Source organism: Pipra filicauda, unplaced genomic scaffold, assembly GCF_003945595.2.
Source record: "Pipra filicauda isolate LSUMZ 115617 unplaced genomic scaffold, ASM394559v2 scaffold165_size2600900_pilon, whole genome shotgun sequence".
In the NCBI taxonomy this organism is placed as follows: domain Eukaryota; kingdom Metazoa; phylum Chordata; class Aves; order Passeriformes; family Pipridae; genus Pipra; species Pipra filicauda.
The window spans coordinates 2,132,334-2,142,885 of record NW_024104162.1 but is presented as its reverse complement, the minus strand read 5'-3'; the positions used below and the strand labels follow the sequence as shown (position 1 = coordinate 2,142,885).

General features: G+C 45.7%; 1 non-coding gene across 1 annotated transcript; it reads right to left on the bottom strand.

The window, feature by feature from the left end:
- Window positions 1-9,400: 9,400 nt before the first annotated feature.
- TRNAL-UAA lies at window positions 9,401-9,483 on the bottom strand. The gene has a single exon. It is a non-coding gene; the product is annotated as a tRNA-Leu (tRNA).
- Between the last annotated feature and the right edge of the window lie 1,069 nt (window positions 9,484-10,552).

The following is a 10,552-nucleotide window of genomic DNA, read 5'->3' as shown; positions in this document are numbered from 1 at the left end:
GCTGGAGTAGGATGTGACAAATCAAGTCAGAAAGGGACCAGCTTAAGTGAAGTATTGTCATGATGATGATGCTCTGCCTCTCAGGTATCTTCCATCCACTGCTCCAAACAGTAAAGAAAGCAAGGAAAGCTGCCAGCTCTGAGCCCTGTTCTGTGTGCTGTCCCTTTGATACCGCAGGTGTCTCCATCATGTTTACACCCTTCAGATAATTTTAGGCTTTTTTTTTCCACATGCAGAAGTACACATTGTCATCTCATAGCCTTGTTTAGTGCCTTAAGATTTCCTACGTAAATCATTTTTTCCAAGCATCTGATCATTTAATGATCAGAAGGCAGAAGGATGGTCTGGTTGCTCTTCTTTTAGCTTCCTTCTAGGTCCCGTTATCTGGTCACCTTGTGGTGGCCAGGACCAAGAATGTGATTGGGTTTGAGGACAGATCAGAACCACACAGGGAAGAGCTATTTTATTCCTGTAGCACAATTTGCCTCCGTGGAAGCAGACAATTGTATTTGCAGTAATATACTGTTTCAGACTGATCTCCAATTTGTCATCCACAGGCACTTCAAGGACCCCCGTGCATTACTGGGAACTGGTGGAAAATAAGTTGTCAAAACTGTTAATTTCTGATATAGTTGGAGGGGAAGGGTGTCCCCTGAAAGCACCTTATGGTTTAGGATGAATAATTTTTGGTAGAGGGGACTTGATTTTTTTAAATTATTTTTATAATGAAAATAAATCTTCTCCCTAGGGAAATAAAGTTTTAATCTTCTTCACTTTGAGACATTCCAAATCTCTTTTTTTTGTGAGTTGTCTTAACTATTTTGGATAGCATTCTTGCACATACACATATTTGGCAGGTTTACCAGCAAGCAAATATCACATTACAGTAACTGATTTGTGGGCATGATCTGGTCCAACTAGACAGACAACTAAGCACTATAAAGAGTTCTGTCAAATAATTATTCTCAACAAATTTCATTCTCTATAGCGGTCGTGTTATCCAGACCAAATCCTTGGTCCTTCCGTAAAAATTCATTAGAACATCCTCCTCAGACACCTTTAAACAAACTACCCCAGATAATGAAATAGAAATGCATTCAACCCAGTAGTCTGGGAAGAAAAGGCTGTTGCAGTCCAAATCCAATTATACACCGTTTGTAACTTCATTCCAGAAAACCTTTGGGGCCAAACAGGGCCATGTTAGTCATTATGGGGCATTTCTTCGCAAAAAATCTCCCATTGCCGTAGCCGTTCTTCCCCGTCCCACCCTTGCAATGACCTCCAACAAATGCCAGATTCCAGCTGGTTGTTGACATGGAGGTGAGAAGTTGGGTGGTTGGGAGTGACACAACTCCCCAAGGCTTGATGGGGTCTCCCCCATTTGCCCACCTCTGACTCCCGGCACTTCCCAGCACAAGGGGCAGCTCCCAAGGCAGCAGCCTCGCAACCAGGACCAAGCTCTGGGTCAGGACTTCACTCTTCATCAGGTATTGTGCCCGTCACTGTACATGACAGGTCTTGCTGCTGCAAAATGTAATCCTGCCTCTTCACAGGCTCCGTGGGTTATGGAGAGTGGTGGGTAACCATAGAAACAATGTTGTAAAACAGCATGGGACTTGCCATGTAACAAAGTGCTACCACCCTGCAACGCCTGGGCAGAGACCTGGGCAGGAGGAGCCCTCACAGATGTGCTTGTAGGGGTTTGAGCAGGGATGCCCTGTGTGGAAAGTCAAGCACAAGCTGGAAGACAAAGTTAGCATGGGAAGGCTGGTCCCAACTATTGGTGCAACTTAAAGTCCTTAAATTAAAGCCCAGAAACCCATTACATTTACACCCTTTTTCATTCAGCTTCTGAAAGGAGCAGGTGATGCTGAGCTCTGCTCTATGTCCTCATACAGCTTTGAGGCTGTGTTTACTGAAATCTCTTATTGAGCAAGTCTGGTCAGAATTTTCTGAGGGAAATTTTATCTCTTCTTGGCTTGTTCCAAAGCTTGCTCATGTATGGAGAACACTCTTCTAATTATACAGAAGTACTTAAATATGAGATATCCTACAGTAAGCTGCAGAAGCAGGTTCACAGATCAACATCATAAAAACACTTGTATTCTGTCAAACAGAAGTTGAATATCTGTGGTGCTCAGATATGCCACACCAAGGAGTTTTCAGTTTTAACACTGAGTTTCCTGGTTTTCTTCCAAGACATTCCCATAAATCTCAGTATACTGTGGGGACTGTAGAAGGGACAACTCTAAAGGCCACAGCTTTAGGAGTAGAGAAAAAGCAGAAGTTCCTCCTTCACCTCCATTACTTGTTTGCACTGGGGACAAGACACCATTTGGACCTGAGATTTCAGCCCAGCGTTAATTCTTCTCTTGCCATATCTAAACCTCCAGCTGTAGAAAAGAGTGATACACATGCAGCACAGTCCCACGCTGACACTGGCTTCTGTCTGTGAATTCTGCTACACACGACATGATAATAAATCATACACAGAACACACTGATCGATTCTGCCCGAGCAGTATGTTGGTCTCCAGGGCCAACAAACCAGCACTTAAATAAAGTTTCCTTTCTCAGTGTGTTATACTGCAATAAAAAAAAGTTCTTCTGCATCCCAGGCAGGTCATTTAGCCTCCTGTGCAAGGAGAATGACAAAAAGATATACATGTAGGCATTAGGAAATGCACCCAACCTGATGTTCTCAAAGTAAGCCCTCCAACAGCTCCAAGTTTCCCCTGTAGTTCTCCTAATAATTAATGAAAAAATAGAGTCCTCTGGGAAAATTGTCACCAGGTAATTAATAAAAAATGAAAACGGGAGAGCAAGAAGAAAGAGCAGGGATGTTGCAGAAAAGCTGCAAATTGAAAGAGGAGGACTTACAGTTGTGATATACTTCCCAGTCTCAGAGGGAACTTAACACATGCTCCACCTTCCTCAACGACTATCTCAGGACTCTCCACTTCTTCCATTCACACTTCTGAAACAAAAGACATTGTGATGGAAATGTTCACGCCCTGCCACACTTCTCAATGGCCCTGCATGCACAGACCTGCTGAACAGATGGGGAATGGCTGTCAAGGACAAATCTCCAGAGTCCAGCAGGATCTATTACTAGGTGATCACTTGAAAATAAAGATCACTGTTTCTTTTCTACCTGCAGGTTCAATCTGCTTATCATTTTGATGTGGACAGTGCATTCAAACCCAGGAAAGAGGTCCTTTCTCTGTCAAAGCAGTGATGAAATGTCTTTTTGCCTTGGCATCTCTGAAACGCTTCCCCAAACAGCAAACACTCAAGTACATTTATCTCACAGCTCATAAAGCAGATTGGAGTTTAAAAAAACCTAAACTTTCAAGATCAAAATTGATTTCCTATTGGGAAATGGGGTTGAGAAACTATTGCCAAAAATGCCCATCTCCCAGCTCTGTCTCCACCTGCAGTTTGCCAACATGAGTGCCTAAGCCATCATAGATGCTAAGGAATCCTGAGAGGAAAGAGGATGAAGATGGATGGTCTTATGATTAAGCCAGAAGACAGGGATTCAAGGGATCTGGCATCACATATAGACCTCCTGCACTGACTTTGGGCAAGTCAATTAACCTCTCTGTGCCTCTGCTTGCCATCTGGAAAATGGAGATAAGAGACTTCCCTACTGCACTGGAGTGTTCGAAGGAGACTTGTGTGTTTGACAGATGCTCTCATCCGATGCCAACAGGAGTCACGGGATTTCATTGACAGGAGAGTGATGGAGTGGAGAAGACCCACTGCCATTTGGGGTTATGTAGCTGTGTGAAAATTCAATAGGTATCTGTTCTGCTTCCCTTGCCACCTCCTTCACACCTGTCTGTCTTACAAGGCACAAATGCTCTTTTGACCAAGCACTGGCTCCAATACCGGCTGTGGGAACCCACAAGTCTCACAGGGTGACCCCACAGGACTGAAGTGTATCAGTGAGGATTTTTGCTGTTAAAAAAAGTAGTGGGAGTCTCAGAAAAAAAAGCCATGGAGAGGCCAGCCCTTACCCCTGAAAATGTGGAAATACCTGAAATGAAAGGCCCAACTGCTCTGGGTGCCACTGTCCTTATACCCACAGGGCATCCAGATAAATCTCCACTCCTGGAGGGGCATCCTGCCCATTGCAGCAGTGCCAGAGGTGTCACAGCTGGCCTGACCAGCTGATCTCTCCCACCATACTGGAGGGGCTCACTAATCCCTCCCATACCCTTACAGCTCTGTAAGCAAGGGAACATAATTTACCATTGTGTTTTTTGATTTCTGGTTGTTTGGGGTTTTTTTAAGACACCAGAAAAGAAAAGCATTCCTGTGCTTTCATAGGCAGCACTGTATTTCCCCTTCCAGTTTCACAAGACAATTTAAAGCATGTAATCCTGACCCCTGGCAGAACCTGCCTGACCCTTCTCTGCAAGGCTCAGGGGGAGGATTCCTTTTCCCTTCCTGTTGGGTTTGTGGGTTTTTTGGTTTTTTTCTTGTATTAAAATCCCATAGTGTTATTAAAAGGAATTGTTCAATTCCTTTAATTGGCTCAGAAGATAAATTCTTCTCTCAGCCCAGGGGGTCATGGCCATCAGCAGCTATTTATTAGCTGCATTGATTGAGAAGAACAGCCTTTAAATGGAAATAAATTGAATTCTATGGCAAAGAGGATTCCATACAGGCTATTAATGTAAGACAGGGAGCTTAACAGTTTTGTTTCATATTTATTTGTTCCCCTCTTCAGCTCCTAGCTATCCTCACACTCCCAGCTACTTCCCATGTCTCCCACCAATCATCCTCTCTTCACCACAGGGATTTCCTTACCTACATGGGTGAGAACAAGCACAAGGGTGATGATGATGATGGAGACTTGTATGAGTTCAGGGAGGCTTCAAATCAGGTCTCCGAGTCAGTGATGAAGGAGGGGTGATGAGTAGCAAGACAAGACATCCACATGCATGCACAATAGAAATGAGAGAGGGAGCAGAGCTCTCCTACACTCTCTGGGGAATTTTTATTATATTTTTGCCTTCTCCACTGCTCAGAAATTGTCTTTTCCACCCCCTTGTCGGCTCCAGAATACATTTCATGGTGCTCACCTTCATTCCAGTGTTTAATTGCTTGAGATTGTTACTTGTAGGCTGCTAATTTATTAAAACCAGATCTCTCCTATTACTCGGGAGCCCAGAAGAATCATTGCCTTCTATTAAAGGCAGTGGTGCGTGCCTGCTTGTCTTTTTTCTCTGGTCACCTCTGTAATTGCAGCCCACTGCTAAGATGTGAAACTCCCCCCTACCAGCTAAGCATTCTCCACCAGGCAGGTTTGGATGAGGAATACATGCAGGAGACAAACTCTCTCAAGGAGTAAAGAGATATAACTGCTCTGATGTCCACAGGGAGTGTGAGATTGCATTGGGAACACACAAAGCCTCTAAGCTGCTCAGATCACATATCCCCAGATCAGACAAAAAGTGAAGTCAGGGACTCTTGACACAGATGGTCACTGGAAGCATCATGCATACCAAACCTTGCCAAAATATGATGATGGAGAGCATGGTGCTAATAACACCAAGGTTGTGGATTTGATCCCTGTATGGGCCATTAACTTAAGAGTTGGACTTGATGATCCTTGCGGGTCCCTTCCAGCTCAGAATATTCTGTGATATTCTGTGATGAAATGTACTGTGCTCACCCAGGTAAGCACAGAAAGATCTTCCTTGGTTGTTACGGGCCAGCTTTTGAGTCAAACACATCTCTCAAAGCCAGACACTTGCACCATATACTGGTGCCACAAGCACAGATGAGACTCACATACTAGGAGATAGATACAGACAGATAGATATGCACATAAACATGTGTGTGTCTCCATAGACCAGGTGGCTGATACAGGCCCAAAGCTCCCTACTTCTTCTCAACCATCACCTCTCCAACAGGCCTGTCGAGCTCCGAAGGGCTGCCCAGCTGCCTTCATGATGTGCTGACTCTGCCCTGCTTTGAAGGGTTTCCTTGGCAGCCCCATGCATACACCTGATCCTACAGAACTGCTCCATAGCACCTGACATGAAGAAGTAGCATCCCCTAAAGCAGTGCCTGAGCCTGGCTTTCAAACTCCTAAGGAAAGGAAATCAACAGACCGTTGGAAGATGGAAAATCACTGCATACTTGAGATACTGCTGAGCAGCAGAGGGGGAGTTGTCTGTCCCTCTCAGGCTGTTTTCTGAGATCCTGCCATCACAAGAGGCAGATACCCCTCAATACATTACAGGGTCAACAACCCCCACAGCCCCCTTGTGTCATGACACAGCTCATGTGTTTTAGACACACAGTGTCTCCCTCAAATTCAGGTGCCTATGTTTTGCCATCTCACCTAGATTTGGCACTTAGTTCCACTGATGTACAGGTGCAAACCCAAACACAGATTAAACCGTCAGCAAATGCTGGGGCAGGGCACTGGATCCAGGCCAGCTGGGGGATGCCTTGTGGGGCTTCCAGCCTGCTGTCAGGAGAGCTCAGGATTCTGAATCTTCCTGTGGTCTAAAGGCCACTGATGCTCCACAATATATCCAGACAGTCCATTTTTCACAAAGCATGAGTGTCTGGGGCAGAGTTCACAGCACCTGCAGACAGGTGCAGGCAGAGGCAGAGGTACCAGCTCTTGTTACCCACCAGCCAGCAATTACAACAACAGCATTACAAGAGTAAAACAATAACATTTTGTTTATCTCCCAAACAGTTAGCTCATTTTAGCACTCTGCCTCCAAGTGCTAGATAATAACAGGATACAAGGCAGGTGGTAGCTTTCTGTACCCAAAACAGTATGGGTGCATCTGTGACTGTAAAGTGGAGAGTTGCTGCTCCAGATTCCCAATCATGGAAGTGTGGCTGGAGGTGGTAGTATAAGCTATAGGTTAGACTGGACATAGAGATTTCTCAGGGAAATAGAGCTGAGGCAAGCTATACTGCTCTAGTGCCTGTGGACTGACTTTGACCTACATCCTTTGAAGCTCTGGTTCCCTGCTCCTGAAACAGCTTGTGTTATTCTAGGACTGCTTTGTTTTTACCAGAGTACTTGATTTATTTTAAGTGCAAATGTCCCAGGATCTAATCTGAGATCTGCAAGCAGGAGCACACAGCCAAAGACAGACTTACAAAGAACCAAAAATATCCCATTTCATTTAAATTAAACAAGGCCATTATTGTGTTTTAATATGGGAATTGATTATTATAAGTATGTGTATTGAGCTTAACAGCTTAGATTTGTATCTATTTCATCACTGTTAATCTTTGATAAATATGTTTTTAATAATCTCTGGGTATTTATTGAACATAAAACTGTCATGTGAAATTGAGAGTAAGATTGCTAAAGATCCTTATTATACACTACTTGAACACAAATTCATTATTAAAAACCTTTCACTGGGGCTTACTTTTAACCACAACGTAACTGATGTGCATACTGCATAGTTAATCTATAACAAATATATACACAATAAACTATTGATATTTAACCTGCAGTAACCATTAATAACCATTAATAAATGTGATAAATGTGATATGTGGAAATGGCTATTGGATAAGCTGCCCTTTTTAGCTCTGACAAATACTTGGAGGATGTGGGGTGAAACAGAGGAAAGCTGTGGCCTGGTAGAAGGCAGTTCACTTATCAGTCCCCACAGCCTTCACCTACCCTGGCCACTGGACTCATTGCTATTTCAATCCCCAAATCTCCAGCCCCACGTTCTTACAGGGATCTGCCATTTGATCTCAGTCCTGACTCAAATTAACATTTGGCCCCAGCCATCCATATGACTCCAGCAGGCTGTGCCATAAAAAGGCTGGTCATTGAGCTCCTCATGCCCTCAAACGATGCTCTGTCTGCCCAATAGTTTTGCAACATGGAACAGCACCCTCAAGGGATCTGGAACAGACCAGAACCCATACCCTTGGGACTGTAAAAATACAAGCTTTGTGAGAATATGGATCAACAGAGAAGCTCAAATGAGGAGATTTGAGCTTTAAACTCATGAGGACCACCAAATGCCTTTGACACATGAACTAAACAGTAGTTTGACTCCAAGTCACCAGAGGGAAAAGACTTGACCCTCAGTGCTGCTGAGACCCTCTGGGATACTCTCAAAGGTGTGTTGTCCTCTGCATCACTTAATGACTGAGGTTAGTTGCAACAAGCCAGGTCTAGTGGATGTGCACAAAATTTTCCTCAAGACACTAATCAAATAGGAGAGGCAGAGTAATTCCTCCTATGTCCTCTCCTCTGGGTCATGCCCCATTTGTTGTATGGCCACTCATACAGGCTCTGTAAGACCTTCCTGCAGGCCACCGTCTGATTCCCATGTATCAGAGAGAGCCAAAGATCCTAACGTGCAATTTATAATTGAGCTGTATCATCTGCCACAAACATGAAATTAATGGTCCTACATCATAATCATAAATTCATACATAACCCCATGCCCCAGCAAATAACTCTTTGCAGTGATACTACAATGGTAAGCTGATTTGCAAGAAGCGCACGCTACCCAGGAATCCTAATTAACCAAATTAACACCATCACTTCAAATCATGTCCCAGCAGTAGGACATTTCCGATTGGCCTCGGGCTGGAGTGAAGCAGCCAAATGAAAACCTGACAGCATCTCTGTGAGTCCAGTAGCCTAACCCTCTACTGAGGGAAATATCTGATGCCCATCCATGCACACAAGGAAGGGAACAAAAATCTCATGAGCATTTGTAGTCATGAACCCAAGACAGACTATGGCATAAGTGACGCTGTGAAACAGAGGATCAGCTCTCAGTTCCTCATGTCTTTCCCAAATCTAACCAGCAGAATCATGAACCCCTTCCTGCCATGTTGGCTTCCTCCAGGGAGTTGTGACACTGCCAATCCCCTCAGAGAGTGCCAAATGTTGTTTTGGGTGAGCCAAGAAATGGGTCTGGGGTCACGGAGCAGAGCTGGTAATAGGAACAAACCACAAACCCCAAGCTCATCCCCCTGAACCCACTTGTTTGCACTGGTTTCCACTTGTGACTTGCCCGAGTTGTTTAGCTCTCAACACCTTTTTTTTTCCCCCTTCTGGGTAGTCAGGTTTTTCTATTTCTACCACGGGAAAAACAAGTTGCTATTTTGGGAGCATGTGGGATTCAAGCCCACGACGGTCTCAGCACTCCCTGCATGAAAGATGAGATCCACAGCCTGTGTGCCAAAGGGACTGGCTCGTGTCTCTGCACACATCCAGCCTGGATGGTAGGGTGGCCCAGTTCCACCAGGGCCCTCATGCTGGGCATTGAATGGCCTCATTCCCAGGGACAGGGCCCAGAGCTCCCACCCCTGTTCTCAGCTGATGTTTCAAAAGCTGGGGTGGGAATTTTGGACCAGGAGGAAAAGGAGGTTCCTACCAGAAGTGGGGTTCGAACCCACGCGGTCGTGTGCCCATTGGATCTTAAGTCCAATGCCTTCACCACTCGGCCATCCTGGTGGGCTGTGGGCTCTCCCCGGGCCCACCACCTCCTCCCCTGAGGACACACATCTCACCAAGCCCTCGAGGTCCCACCTCCAAGACACTTCCCAAGCCCAGCAACACCATTCCCTCCTCACTGCTTTCTTTAATGTCCCCAGCAACTGGTGGGACATCTCACTGGGAGACAGCAGGTCTCGTGGGCCATGGAGGGTGATACAACCCTATGTGCCACTCTAGATCCTTGTGCAAAGACCATAGCTACTGGTGATGACACTGACAGGGACTCTGGTGCAGGAGGGACATCTCCAGAGGGTCTCAGCCTGGCACTGCTGGGTCCTCAGGGGAAGGTAGCAGCTCTGGTAGCCTGGTAACTCTCAGCCAGACACAGCACATGTTTAAAGCCCTGGCCTTGCACCCCAGGTCTCACCCTCACCCCCTCCTGTCCATATACAGGACTCTACTAGGGCATTTAGCTGGGAAAGACAGTGTTGCAGGAGGGTTTTTATTTTTCCTTTGGGGTGAGGTACAGATTTTTTCCCCTCATCTAGGGAAAAGAAAAAACCCCAAACACCTCTATTGAATCTCATGAGATTCAAACCCACAACCCCCAAGTACACATGTGCAGGAGGCCTTTAGCCCTTAAGCCACAGGAATCTGATAATTTCTGCCTCTGATTTCAGCCACCCTCACTCTTGCCAGGTCAGCACCTTTACACAGGGGAATCCTGCCAGACCCTTTCACGAGAGAATTCTGTCTGCTGTAGATACACTCGGCCAGGCTGTCCTGGTCCTGCCTTGCCTCAAGATGAGAGCAATTCCCTCCTTACTTCTCCAGGGGCTGCTTATGACTGTGCCCTGGGGGAGCTGAGCTGTTTGGAGGGCTTCTGATTGGACGATGGAGAGGTGAGAGACACTGGCCAGAAAAAGGGACATTTCCAGGTCTCAAAATAGAGTGACATAGAGCTCCTTGATCTAGAGGGGTCACTCTGGCCTCCAGAGATAATTCATAGGTATTAGGAAGCAAGGAAGGATCCCAGGCATCCCACGAGAAAATGCTGCAGGTCCTGAGCTCAGCAGAGGGCTGGGTC